Source organism: Myxine glutinosa, chromosome 4 (genome assembly GCF_964187855.1).
Source record: "Myxine glutinosa chromosome 4, kmMyxGlut1.1, whole genome shotgun sequence".
NCBI lineage: Eukaryota > Metazoa > Chordata > Myxini > Myxiniformes > Myxinidae > Myxine > Myxine glutinosa.
The window spans coordinates 210,724,006-210,739,511 of NC_136264.1; positions in this window are offsets into that span (position 1 = coordinate 210,724,006).

A 15,506-nucleotide genomic window follows, 5' to 3' on the forward strand; every position below is an offset into this window, starting at 1 on the left:
TCCAACCCCCGGGTCGCGATTTCTACCCCGGTCATTGTACCCGTGCTTTTCTCCGCTTCGTTCAACCAGTGCTTCTCGACCCGCGTTACCTCGTCGTGCACCCCTGGGACCCCTTCACCCAACTTGCGGTCTCTGTCCCTCTGCTCCCCTTTTTTTTTTCTTTTTTTTTTTTGTATAGAAGATCGAGGCTCGTGAAAGAGCGAACATTAATCACACAGAAAGACAAACCGACACATAAAACATATAACATCGGGAGCGGTAGACAAGATGGGGAGAGAGGGGGAAGGACACAAACACAACATTTGAGAGCAGGGACCGAGAGACATGGAGACATCGAGAGATCTGAGAGAGGGCGAGGGCTTTGGGGGGGGGGGCATGGGAAGGGGGCGGTGGGAGAGGTATAAAACATATGGACACTGCCAGGACTTCCAGGAAAGAAGTTGGAATTTCAAACAAGGTGGATCTGGGGTGAATTAGCGGGGGTAGAAAAGATCAAGGTTTTGGATGGGGGAAGATAAGAGATGGTGGTGAACAGCTGTTTTAAAGACCTGGAGGGAGGAGTGGGATTGAAGGGAGTGAGGGAGTTTGTTCCAGAGGCGGGAGAAAAGAGGAATGAAAGAGTGAAGGTGAGCAGAGAGCCGAGATTTCGGCAGTTTAACCATCAGAGGGTTGCTGGCAGATCTTGTGCGACCTGTAGGAATATTTGGGGGACAGAGCACAGAGAGAGCTGGGGGTGCAAGGCCGGAGAGGAGTCGGTAGAAGACAGAAAGACCACCTACCTGCCTGCGGTGAGTGAGTGAAAGGCCCTCAGAGATAGCTTCATCGCGGGAGATTCCAATAATTCTGAAAGCTTTGGTTTCAACAGCGTGAAGCCGAGCTAGGTGTGAGGCAGGAGCACCGGCCCATAGTGGAGAACAGTATTCCATTGAGCTGCGGATGAAAGCCTTGTATGTGGTGAGGAGCTCAGGTGTGCCGAGGAAGGACTTCGCACGACGGAGGATGCCCAGTCGGCGACTGGCTTTGGAGGCCAGCTTGGAAATGTGGTTTTCCCAAGAAAGATCATGGCAGATAGTGAGACCCAAAATCTTGAGCGACAGAACTTCTTGGAGAGGATTGTTGAGAAAGTAGATGGGAGGGTTGTCCAGTCGATCTTTTCAGAGAGACATAGTAAGAGTGTGAGATTTGTCAGGATTGAAAGACATGTTCCACTTGTTTGCCCAGTCTGTGATTTTGTCCAGGTCTTCAGAGAGTGAGGAGGCAGCAGACTGCCGATCTGAGGGAAGAGGAATGGAGCGGCAGAGAGTGGAGTCATCAGCAAAGAGATAGAGAGGATTTTCGAGAGAGTCAGAGAGATCATTGATGAAGACAAGAAAAAGCACGGGGCCCAGAACACTGCCTTGGGGAACTCCAGCCTGAACAGGAAGAGGAGATGAGAGAAACCCATTCAGGGCCACACGTTGACGACGACTAGAGAGGAAGTCCGCCAGCCATGCGTGGAGATTTCCATGGATACCAAAGGAGGAGAGTTTGGTGAGCAGAGCGGGGTGCCAGACCGTGTCGAAGGCACGTGATATGTCGAGGGAGACAGCTCTAATTTCCTGTTTGGCATTGAGGACCTCCATCCATTGTTGAGACAGCAGAAGCAGCATGTCCAGAGTAGAGTGACCTGGTCTGAAACCAAATTGATGATCAGAGATCAAGCCATTGGAGAAGAGGAAAGATTTCATATCCTCCCTATCGGCCCTCATTCCGTTTATTGTTGCTTCAATTTGCTCACTATTCTTCTCCATGAGGGCCTCCATTTCGTTGGTTATTGCTTCCATTTTATTACTCAATTTCTCCCCGTTTATTCTCAGCATCTCGGCGAATTGCGCCATGAAGTCCCCCACATCAAAGCCCGCTGCTACGGTCACGGGCGCGGCAAAATTTGGTGCCGCTGTAACCACGTGCGCGAGAGCGCCATTTTGTGCACCTGATACTCCCTCAACCGCCTCCTCATTGCTCCCCTCCATTTGATCCTGGGTTACTCCTAACCCCTCCTCTAGCTCACCCACCGGCATTCGATCGCCTTGACCAGCCATGGCGCGATTTCAAAATTCGGGTTTTATTTCTTTAAAACACAATTTTTCAGCAGCTCGTAATTTTGAGCGCGTTAGGCGCGCTTCGGGTCCAATCCCACTTCCCGACACCAATTGTTACTGATCGCGGTTTAGATGTTACTTTGCTGAGCGAAGGCTCCGCGACCGAACAGTTATTCCCCGATTAGAACCCGATTCCACCCAAACGTTGGCCGGATCGCACCGCGGCGGCTCAATGAGGGAAAAGACTAAAACGATGAATGCAAAGAGGAAGACGAAGGCAAAGAAAGGTTTGGAAATACTACTGAATTTATTTACTATTTACACACATAAGCAAAAAGCAAGCAGTCACGTTTATTTACAACACATAAGACGCAGGTGACACAGTGCAAATACTAGCTTATCCATACTTCATTAAATACCTAGGGACAAGACACACAGAACAAACTCACGTACACAAGAAGGGTGTAGGAAAGGAATGAATGCTGGAAGGAGGAATGGGAAGGTTCAGCTGGGGCAGATGGTTCGGGCTTGATCTCGCACGGGACGTCGGCTGGACCTCGATGGCCACCAATGCCACCGCTATCTGGTCCCCGCGGGGTAATGGGTTGAAGCTGCCTGGTGGAGTCAACGCTGCTTGTGGAGCCAAAGCTGCTTCTCTGGCTCACCTCAGGGCGCGTCTGCCGTCTCTGGCGCAACTGCTGGTAATTGACCTTGAACCTTCTCTCTCTTGGCCCTGGTGTCTCCTCACCACCGACAACTCAACGCAACCAACGCAACCACTGACCACTCGACGCCACCACTTCTCACCACCGACTTCTTACCGCAACCAACGCAACCACTGACCCTCCACTGACGACCAACTCTCTTGCTTCTTGCGTGCGCGCCTTTTATAGTGCCTCCAGCGATTAAGCCGCCGGCCTTCAGGACACGCCCATCGGTGTGCTCACCTCGGCCCTGGTTGGTCATGCGACCCTCTGGCTCCGCCCTTGATGACGACGGGCGGGCACGCCCCTCTTCCCCGACCCGAGCACTTGTTCAATGGTGGTTTTGGAGGGGAGGTAATTGGCAATCGAGGCTCGGCAATGACGAAAGGGGATGTAAAAGGAAATGGAGATTTTGGGGATGGGAATGGAAGGGGATCTATTCTCTTTCACTGGTGCAATGGAGTACTTCAATTAATGGAAGACACAGCCTTACTCTAAAACACAGAATAAGAGATAACTATCAAACAGGGGTATTCTATTATTTGGCTGACGTGTATGCTTGTGGACTAATTATGGGATGCCCTTTCACCTTTACACAGCTCCGGAGGCAGGGGGGCGCAGAATAAACACTAATAACAATTCACACAATCAAAAAAATATACAGTTCTCATATCCGCAACAATATATATATATATATATATATATATATATATACATATATATATATATATATATATATATATATATATATACAGTATATATATATATATATATATATATATATATATATATATATATATATATATATATATATATTGTAACGATTTTGAGAAGTGTGTAACGATTTTGGAGGAAGTGTAACGAATGTGAAAACGTTACAATGTGAACGTTACAAACGTACGGTACCACCCTGTTAATGTAAATAATGGTCGCAGTCAGCGTCCTAGTTAATTGCATGGAATATACACGCAGGTCACGATATATCTTTTAAATAGTGTATTTCCTTATTCCATGTAGGCTAAGTATGTGTTTTCCCACTAGATTGACTTTGCATTGTATCAAACAAAATAAGCGTAGGCCCTTCCAATTTCCCCAAAACCTCCCTTCCATTTGCCTTCCGCATTTTGGTCGGTTTTTCTCTTCAACCACCATTGGCCACGAGGTAAGGTTGGAGAAGAAAGGCGTGTCTCCACCTCGTCAGAAGAGGGAAGGAGTGAACCGGCCCTAACAGCCAATCAACACCGCGGTGAGTGACCCGGTAGGCGTGCCCTCGGAGTCGGCGGCTTGATTTCGCCCGAGGTGATAAAAGCGCCTGCAGGGGACTGCTTTGAGAGATGAGCTGGAGAGGAGCAACGAGGCTGCACCAAAGAGAGGCGGTGAGATGCGAAACGCTCCAAGCCAAAGAGGAGAGGTACTCGGCAAGGAGACCAGCTTTGGAGAGACGCGCTGAAAGGAGGGAGACGGCCCCGCCCCAAGAAGAGGAGCAGGTGTGCCGAACCAGCGCGTGGCGTCTCCCGCAGTGGATACGCGACGGAGGGTTTCCCGCCAAAACCGCGAGGAATTGCGACCGGCGGCCTACCGACCTTGCCTCCATCTCAAGCCTTACCTGCCTGCATTATCCCCTGCGTAAGTGTGAACGTCCTGTCCTGCTCGTTTGTCTTGGGGCTAAGTAAAAATGAATAGTGTAAGTTAAGGATTCGCTGTGTCACTGTTTCTTCCATCCTTTGCTTGTGTGTGTATAATAAATCTGTTCTTCCTCCGTATTCTTCTTCTTCTTTTTCATTCTCTTGCGATCGCTTTAGAGATTTCCCGATTGAATATCCGTGGGGCGATCTGGTCAACGTCGGGTGAAATCGGGTTTTAATCGGGGAGGAACTGTTCGGACGCGGTTAAATACACCACCGCTCGGTCAATATAACATCTAAAAGCCGCGTCTGTAACAATTGGTGTCGAGGAGTTGGATTCGAACCTGGGACTAAATTTGTTAGGCCCAAATTTTGGAACACCAATTGTACTATTAGAGTAACAATTGGTGTCGAGGAGGGAGATCGGACCCGAAATCGGACCCGAAGCGCGCTTAACGCGCTCAAAATTACAAGCTGCCGAAATTTATTTTGTTTTATAAAGCAAAACCCGAATTTTGAGATCGCGCCATGGACAATCAAGGCGATCGGATGTCGGTGGGAGAGATAGACAGGGTGGAATCGACCCAGGACCTCGGGGAAATGTATGTGGAGGAAAGGGAGGAGGAGAAAAATGGCAATGTGGTTGCGGAGGTTTCAGACGCACAAAATGGCGCCCTCGCGCACGTGGTTGAGGGGGCCACGGTCGCGGAACCAATGAGCGCGACCCAAATGCAAGCCTTCATGACCCAATTCATGGTGGAAATGCAGAAAAATAACGATAGTGAGAAAATGGAAAGCAGAAAAATGGGGGCCCTTATGGACAGGCTAGAAGCCAAGATGGGGGTAATGGGAAACCAAATGGGGGTAATGAGGGACGAAGCGAGGGGTACCGGTGAGGAGTTAGACAAGAAATTTGGGAAGTTCGACAAAAATTTTGAGGGGTTAGACAACGGGATAAAAGAGGTAAAGAATGGGTTAACGGGGGTGGAAAACAGAATGGCTGCCCAGGAGAATCAGTTAGAGGGGGTGAGAAATGGGTTAATGGGGGTAGAAAACAGAATGGCCGCTCAAGAAAATCAAATGGAAGGGATGCAAAAGGGGTTAGAGGGGGTAGAAAATAGAATGGCTGCCCAGGAGAATCAGATAGAGGGAGTGAAAAGTGGGTTAGAGGGGTTAGAAAACAGTATGGAAGGCAAATTGAGGGACATGAGGGACCAAGCGGAAAGGGAAGTTAACCAAATGGGGCAGCAGATAGAGGGGGTCAGAATGGGGGTAGAAACCAAACTGGATGCTCACGGGGAGGAAATGGAGCAGATGAGGGTGGCATCTGGGCAGGAGATGCAAGTGATGGGAGAGGAGATCAGAAGAGGGGTAAGTGAGGAGGTTTCGGGGCTGCGCGAGGAGGTAAAGCGAGGCGAAAAGCGTATAGAGAAAGAGGTGAGAAATAATACGGCAAAGTTACAGGGGGGAATAGAAGATCTGACGAAAGGAGTAGAACAGCTGACAGAGGGACAAACTAAGTTAGTGGAGCAGGTTCAAAAGAACACTGCGGTACTAGGAGGGTTAAAGGCGACACAAAAAGAAATTAAAAACGAATTAATAGCGACGCAGAGGCAATGTCAGATGGTACGGGAGGAACTGACAATGAGGGTGGAAGAGGTGACAGAAGCAATGGAGACGAAGGACCGGGAGGTAAGGACGCACGTAGAAACGGTCACGGTAGCCTTAGAGGACGAACTTGAGGAGACGCACCGAGAAATAAAAGAGGTTAAACAAAAATTAGAGGAAGTGGGAGAAGAGGTGAGTGAAATTAAGAAGGGACGGACAGAAACTAAGAGGGAGATAAAGGAGGAAGTCATGGAATATGTACAAGGTCTGTGTTCAAATCATGATGTGATGCTCACTAACCAAATAAAAAGTTTGCAGGTGGCAGAGGAGGTGAGACGAAGTACGGAGGTGAGTGGCAATGTATATGATGTGAGGAAAGCTTCAGTCGGCTTGGGGATTGGTTTGGATCCGGGTGTTCGTGAGAGGCCGTTGGTGAAGTGTGCGACAGGTCTGGTGTGCGAAAAAAGAGGTGTGCGAGAATGTCCGACCATGGGGTGTGTGAGGAAAAAGTGCACGCCGAGGAGTGAGTGTGCCGTCAAGAGTGAGTTGGTCGAAGCGCGTGTGCGAGGGAGCACAGGGAAGCGCGGTGTGGTGAGTGTTACGGAGGAAGTAACGAAAAAGTGTGCGCGGGAGGACGCGCGAGAAAGGTGTGTAACGGACGGGAGCATGAGGAAAGAGTGTGCTGTCGAGAGTAAGGGTGAGTGCGCGACCGAGAGTGGAGGTGAGAGTAGTGAGAGTGAAACGGAGCGTGAGTTGGTTGTGACAGGTGAGCGAGGATGTACACCTGGAATGGAAGGAAGCACACCTGGGATAGTAGAGCGTGTGTGGGAAGGCACATTTGAGTTGGTAGTGAGGCACGTGGATGGGTGTGCGAATGAGAGCACACCTGTGATTGTCACAGAGGAAGTGACCGAGGAGGGGGCGCGAAGAGGTGTGTTAGTGAGGTGTGCGAGCGACGAATGTGTGCCAAAGTGTTCGGTGGTCAGGTGTGTGACCAAGTCGGTGAGCGGAGTGAGTGTACCGAGGTGTGAAAGAAAAGGTACGAGGAGAATGGGAACGGCTGCATGTATGAGCAAGAAAGAGGTAGCGTATGCATGTAAGCCTGCAGGTGAAGCGTCGACGGTAACCGGGTTAAAGGTTAGGTCGACTTTTAGCCGGATCGGGCCCTCGGTGCGTGCCGGGCTTCGCGTGCCGCGAGAACCAGCGGAGATCCGAGCCACGGCGGGTTCGAAAGGACCGCCGTGCGCGATCCACGCTGGGCCTCGCGTGGAGCGGCCGCGTCCGGGCTCCACTAGGCGGAGCGGGCAGCCCGATAGGAAGGGTCGTCATGGCGACCACTTTCTATTGAGACGTGCCGGCAGGTCGAGATCGGGACATTGGATGGCTCCACGCCGAGGTGGTGCATGGGATCTCGGCCCGGGTAAGCCTCCGTCCCTGCCCCGAATGCGGGACGTATCCAGCCGCTGGCACAAAAGAACCCGCGTTCATTGCTCGGCTCCGTACGAAGCCGGGCTGTAGATGTGAATTGGCGCACCGAGAGGACCTAATAAGTAGACGGGTGATGGTGATAGTGATAGTAGTGATTTGATACAAAATTTAGAAAAGTGAATAGAATTGGCAGTAAATAGAAAATTTTTGACTTGTGGAATCTGGACGAACAAAATTGATAGTGAGAGACCCCCGATGTGGTGGGATGGCAAATCCACCATCCCTCACAGAGTGGGGGCAAATGCGCAATAGTTTATGGGGTGGCTATGACAACCGAGCCAGGGAGGGCTTGGATAATGATAGGGATCTAGAAGAGATTGACATTAGGTAACGTTAAGTTTAGTTAGTGACTGATACCTGTAGTGGGGACGCAGGTAGATTAGTGTGGATTATAATGACGTGGGAGCGCAATAGTTTAAAGGGACGACTGGGAAGCGCAAGTTTCAGAGGGGAGAAGTTAGCTGAGATGATGCCGTGTGTGTGAGGATTGAACAGGTGAGAATGTAACAGGTGTGATTGCACAGGTGTGCAACTGAACAGGTGTGTGGAGCAGTGTATGAGTGAGTGATGGTGATGTGTGTTGCGTTGACCAACTGGTCCAGAAAGAGGAGGAGGGTGCAGGTGGCACCAGGTGAGATTGCACAGGTGTGCAACGACAGGTGAATGGAGGACAGGTGTATGGAATAAATGGTATGGAGTATTGGCCAATGGATGGTCGTGGAGTGGGTATGGTGGAAATTGTGGAGTGGAGTGGATGGTGCGAAGGTGTGAATGGGGGAAGAGTGGACCCCCATCACGGATACCCGGGGCGGGTAGTGTAAGTGTTAGGTAGAGGGTACAGGTAAATTGTGGTTGGATATTGGCATCTGTGGTGCGGGTGACAGAATGGTATGTGGATGGGTGCGTTGGTGTTGTGGAAATGGCTGGGCGTGTAGCCTGTTAGTGTGTGTATAGTTGGTTTGGGCACTCCACCACTGTAAGGATGTCGGCCAGGCGAGGCCGCAGGTGGGCTCTAGGAGCCGGTAGTAGTTGTTGTGGATGGGGCCCGAGGATCCGGAGGACGGACCCGGGTAGCCCAGTGCCAGAGGGCACCATGGGGTGACAGAGCCAGGAGAGGGGCTGCCCCCAGTTAGATAGGTTAGGGTGAGGAGCTAGGTAAGCTCGGGTGGCAACTACAGTGGTGGAGGTGTGCAGGTGGGTAGACCTGTTGGGAGAGCTACACGTCGCAGCCCAGAAATTGTGCGAGGGCACCGGGAGATGAATCGGGGGAGTGAGACCCCAAATTGAGAAGCACCACAGTTTGGTCAATGGGAAGTTGGTTTTTAGAACCCATAGTGTAAGTGGCCAATGGATTGGCAGGGAAAGACCCCGGGTAGTGTAAAGTGTGTTAAAGTCATTTAGAGGATAGTTAGGATGAGGGATCTCCTCGCACCATCTGCATCCACTCACCTGAGGTGACAGGTACTCCACACCATGCCATGTTTTGATTATTTTTTATGATGCAAATGTTTGGATTATGAGACGCATCATGACGTGGGTGTGACATTGTGCTTTGATGTTCCATCTCTGCCTCCTTATGAGGATTGATGATGAATTTGGTGATGGCAAATTTTGAAGTAAAGGGATTGTGGAGACGAATTTGGTATAGGGGAAATATGGGGAAGACGTGACAGTAGTGACGAATTTGTAAATGTGTAGATTTTTGTACATATGGGGTGAGAACAAGGGTAGGGTAGGTGACAGGGGGGTGACGTACGGTAGGGACGAGCTTTCTCACTTCGGCCTCCGTACGCATTTCACCTTGCATTGCCTTATTGACGTGTACCCTTGTGACCTTACCCCTCGCTCAATTGTCTTTCTTTTGTCTCCCACATGACCTGTGCGCCATTGGGTGCCGATGGGAGCGTGCGTGAGGTGGCCATTGTGCGCCCGAGATTCCCAGAACCAGCATGCATTGCGTTGATGTACCACTTTATGGACCGCTGTTCTGCGGCCAAGTACCACTTGATGGACCCCAGGTTCTGGGGCAGGGCACCTCTGTTGGAAACCGGCCATAGTGGCCAGGGAATCTTGCTTGCGGACCTCGGTAAGGTGGCACCTCTGCCAAACAGATGGACCACCCTTAGTTGGCCCCTGAGGCCCTAAATAAAAATGGACACAAGTTGTGCTTTTTATTATGTCCAAATAGGCCGCATGAAGCCAGAAGACGTCGGGAAGAACATCGGCCCAGCAGAGAAAGAGAAGACCACCACCAGTTCTTTTGTTGTGTTTATTATGAGCCATGGTGACTGCGCACTGGTTGGTGCTTTTGGGTGCTTTGTGGTGTTTGGTGCTTTTGGGTGCTTTGGTGGTACTGGTACTGGTGCATCAATGCAATGCGTGCTGTCTCCTCCCTCCCAACAGGAATTTCTTTTTCTTGTTCCCTAAAAAGAAAAAAAAAGAAAAAAGAAAAACACAGGTCCTGGGTTGCGTTGTAAATAAGAAATCACGTCATTGTAAATAATGCTCCCCACCGTAAATGTATAGTTTGAGAATAATCCCGTAATTCGGTTAGCTGTGGGCTTGAGTCTGTTAGACAGGATGCAATGCAATAGGGGGACATACTTATTTGTGTTTTAAAATTGTCACACTCAGGGTCAGGTTAATTGTAGAGGGAATTACACCTACGTGCCACACTAAGTTAAAGTTTAATAGGTCCGAGGACGGACCTGAAGAAAGGGGGGTGCAGTGTAACGATTTTGAGAAGTGTGTAACGATTTTGGAGGAAGTGTAACGAATGTGAAAACGTTACAATGTGAACGTTACAAACGTACGGTACCACCCTGTTAATGTAAATAATGGTCGCAGTCAGCGTCCTAGTTAATTGCATGGAATATACACGCAGGTCACGATATATCTTTTAAATAGTGTATTTCCTTATTCCATGTAGGCTAAGTATGTGTTTTCCCACTAGATTGACTTTGCATTGTATCAAACAAAATAAGCGTAGGCCCTTCCAATTTCCCCAAAACCTCCCTTCCATTTGCCTTCCGCATTTTGGTCGGTTTTTCTCTTCAACCACCATTGGCCACGAGGTAAGGTTGGAGAAGAAAGGCGTGTCTCCACCTCGTCAGAAGAGGGAAGGAGTGAACCGGCCCTAACAGCCAATCAACACCGCGGTGAGTGACCCGGTAGGCGTGCCCTCGGAGTCGGCGGCTTGATTTCGCCCGAGGTGATAAAAGCGCCTGCAGGGGACTGCTTTGAGAGATGAGCTGGAGAGGAGCAACGAGGCTGCACCAAAGAGAGGCGGTGAGATGCGAAACGCTCCAAGCCAAAGAGGAGAGGTACTCGGCAAGGAGACCAGCTTTGGAGAGACGCGCTGAAAGGAGGGAGACGGCCCCGCCCCAAGAAGAGGAGCAGGTGTGCCGAACCAGCGCGTGGCGTCTCCCGCAGTGGATACGCGACGGAGGGTTTCCCGCCAAAACCGCGAGGAATTGCGACCGGCGGCCTCCCGACCTTGCCTCCATCTCAAGCCTTACCTGCCTGCATTATCCCCTGCGTAAGTGTGAACGTCCTGTCCTGCTCGTTTGTCTTGGGGCTAAGTAAAAATGAATAGTGTAAGTTAAGGATTCGCTGTGTCACTGTTTCTTCCATCCTTTGCTTGTGTGTGTATAATAAATCTGTTCTTCCTCCGTATTCTTCTTCTTCTTTTTCATTCTCTTGCGATCGCTTTAGAGATTTCCCGATTGAATATCCGTGGGGCGATCTGGTCAACGTCGCGTGAAATCGGGTTTTAATCGGGGAGTAACTGTTCGGACGCGGTTAAATACACCACCGCTCGGTCAATATAACATCTAAAAGCCGCGTCTGTAACAATATATATATATATATATATATATATATATATATATATATATATATATATATAGTATTTGTGGTTATGTAGTACAGGGGGCCATTTACATATTATGGACAAAAGCAAAACTATCCGTCCCCAGTGACCGGAAAAGTGTAAGTTAATCTATCAATTCGAATTATTTCATTGACTTTAAAAAGGTTTATTGTGTTCCACTTCTGGTTTCAATCAGAGCTAAAGCTCTGAGCTACTTATACTGCCCACCACAAAATGGCGGTGCAGCATCGTGCGGGGGGAGGATAAATTTGTCCAAAATATTCTGCTTGTGAATTAAAATTTGTTATTGACATTATTCATGCCTGTTCTCCCATCATTTCAAATGTGAATGTTGAGCTTTGTCTGCGTGTGCAGCTTTTCATACCCAGGGCAGGAAGTGACCAACGTAAACGGGAGACAGACAAATGTATAGACAGACACCACAGTTCGCAATGTGTGTATGTATGTATATATGTATGTATGTATGTATGTATGTATGTATGTATGTGTATATGTATGTATATATATATATATATATATATATATATATATATACAGTATATATATGTTGGGAAACGTATCTATATAATGGAATGGTAACACATAATCTTCTCTTGTTAATAATAATACTCTCTAGTTCGCTTGCTGTAATCCCTTTAAGTTTCACGTCTTTCAGTTCCACTCCTGGAGCGCTTCGACTTCGCGTGAGTGGGCAAAATTAATTATGTATAGCCTTTTGGCTTTTCACGTGGCGGCTAGCTTGAACAAAGTCTGGACTCACTCATTGCCTGTTAGACTGGCTCCAAAGGGAGTTCTTTCTGTGCAACGGCTGGAACTTACCGATAAAACACCGGATCAAGGTCATAAACATCTCTGTAGCGGACTTAACTGCCTTTGTCTTTCTCTTCGCGAAGGACTGCGAAGTCCTTCCTTGGCACACCTGAGCTCCTCACCACATACAAGGCTTTCATCCGCAGCTCAATGGAATACTGCTCTCCCCTCTGGGCTGGTGCTCCTGCCTCACACCTAGCTCGCCTTCGCGCTGTTGAAACCAAAGCATTCAGAATCATTGGAATCTCCCGCGATGAAGCTAACTCCAAGGGCCTCTCACTCACTCACCGCAGGCAGGTTGGTGGTTTTTCTGTCTTCTACCGACTCCTCTCCGGCCTTGCACCCCCAGCTCTCTCTGTGCTCTGTCCCCCAAATATTCCAACAGGTCGCACAAGATCTGCCAGCAAACCTCTGATGGTTAAACTGCCAAAATCTCGGCTCTCTGCTCACCTTCACTCTTTCATTCCTCTTTTCTCCCGCCTCTGGAACAAACTCCCTCACTCCCTTCAATCCCACTCCTCCCTCCAGGTCTTTAAAACAGCTGTTCACCACCATCTCTTATCTTCCCCCATCCAAAACCTTGATCTTTTCTACCCCCGCTAATTCACCCCAGATCCAACTTGTTTGAAATTCCAACTTCTTTCCTGGAAGTCCTGGCAGTGTCCATATGTTTTTACCTCTCCCACCCCCCCCCCACCTCCCTTTCCCATGCCCCACCCCAAAGACCCTGCCCTCTCTCAGATCTCTCGATGTCTCCATGTCTCTCGGTCCCTGCTCTCAAATGTTGTGTTTGTGTCCTTCCCCCTCTCTCCCCATCTTGTCTACCGCTCCCGATGTTATATGTTTTATGTGTCGGTTTGTCTTTCTGTGTGATTAATGTTCGCTCTTTCACGAGCCTCGATCTTGTATACTAAAAAACAAAAAAAAACAAAAAAACAGGATTATATCACAGGTGGCGTGACAAAATGTAAGGACAGGTACATTTGATGATTGGCTTCACAATCGGGTATATAAGGGTTGTTGCGTTCTGTATTAGTGGAAATCAACTGCTGCACGTCTACAAAAGTCATTGCCACTTCCTCTGGAGATGGTCCGTCAACTTGACAATGCTGTTTGTCATGGAGTGGTGGCTTTACGAAATTCTGGCATAAAACAGCATGCTATTGCTCGGCAGTATGGCATCACTCAAGGTCAGGTGTCAAAGATCCTGAAACGAAATGCTCAGAGGGGTGTCCCTACTCCAATACCGAGGCTAGGACGTCCACACAGAACCACAAGGAGAGATGATCGCCAGCTGCACCAGTTAGTCTGCAATGGCCGTACCAAGTCAGCTAATCGGCTTAGGGCTGAGTGGCAGCAACTGACAAATGTGCCTGTATCCAGAAGGCTAGTCAACCAACGACTGGTTCAAGCAGGCTATCGTGCCAGGCGTCCCCTGAGAAAGCCACGCCTGACCAGACAACACAGCCAGCACCGATTGCAGTGGGCCAGAGAGCACCGTCAATGGCAGCTAGGACACTGGAATCACGTGACCTTCAGTGACGAGTCTAGATTTCTGGTCTCTTGTCAAGATGGCCGCATCCGAGTACACAGACAAGTGCATGAAGCCCACAACGAAGATTGTATAGTGCCAAGAGTCCAAGCTGGAGGTGGTGGGGTGACCGTTTGGGCTGCTTTTCATGCAGGGGGCAAAACTGACCTGGTTGTTCTGAATGGAAACCTGAACCAGTTCAAGTACAAGGTCATTCTGGAAGAAACATTGCTTCCATTTGCTCGTGCAGCCTTTCGAGGAAACTTTGTCTTCTAAGATGACAATGCACGGCCTCATCGTGCTCACATGATCCAACACTTTCTTGCTGACCGTGGTGTAGAGAATATGGAGTGGCCTGCCATGTCCCCGGATACGAATGCAATGGAGAACTTGTGGGCGAATTAACGCGTCAAATCGACAACTTGGGCCAGCAGCCTGCCTCTGTGCGTGAATTGCAGCAGACTATTGTCACTGCATGGCAAGCGATTCCTGTCCAAACCTTGGCAAATCTCGTGAACAGCATGTCTCGACGTGTATGTGCTCTCCTGAATGCTCGTGGGGGTTACACGAAGTACTGAACTGTAATTTTACTGTCCGTAATCCCAGTCATAATTTAGTTTTTGTTGAAATTTTTTTTGGCTAATATGCAAAATAAAGAGATACTTCTGGAAAACGTACAGAAGTTTAACACAGTACTGTCGGTGAATTGAGTTCGATATCAGTTTACATCACTTTCAAGGATCAATTTATTTGCTTTGAAATGTCAAATGTGGTTTTTGTTTCTTTTAAAGGTCATATTAACAAAATCGAGAATAATTTCAACATAATTCCAATGAAGTTTTGGTTCTAAGTCATCTTGAAAAGTACGTTCACCCCCACAAAAAAAATATTCCATATTGAATGCCAAGTCTGTAACTGTCATTCATAAAAAAGGCTCCAGCAGTATGGAGTGATGGTTTTAAAATTCCAAAAAAATACAAAAAATACTAAATCCCCCCAAAAAAATATATTCCCCCTAAAACACTCCTGGGCATTCATTGATTAACCTCTGAAAGCTTGACGAAGACCGCTCATCCATCTCTGAGAAAAATTTGATGATGCTCTTACATAGTACTTGTAGTAGTAGATTAGATACTCGCTGGAAGGCCATGGCAAAAACACAACAACAACAAACAACATGCATTTTAAGGCCATTTCCCTTGTGTCGTGGAAGTGTAGGGTGAGACTCAAGACGCCAATGGTCGGAAACAGGTTTTACAAAAGGTCACAACTTTATTAACTGGTTATTCACTTCATTCCAATACCAAATAATACCGTTTAACTCAATGGACCAGGTAACTCTATCCGCATAGTCCCTCTTTCGTGGCTGCAGCGCCGAACCCGTGGTACGCGTTCATTCCGTCGGGCAGGGCTTCTCATGGCAAGTGTTTCTTGACTCCAAGTCTCTTCCGCTTATATCGGCAAACTTCAGTTAATCCTCTGTCCGCTGAAATCGTAATCCCTTCTCCGCAAACGTTACTCGGTCGCCTCACTGGCACCAGCTCGCTCTCCTCCCTGCTGGGAATTTGCTTCATCCACTTTGCATCCCGATGAAAGACAATAGTACGGGCTTGGGAATGTGTGTTAGCCCGGGGTCGTGCTAAAGCTACACAACAGGACTCCCAGCTTCGACAGGGCGAGATGCATTCCTGACATTCTTACGACCACCTGCTCGTACCTTGGTTCGTTACCAGTTCCAACCAATAAGTTACACTGAGTTACACTTCC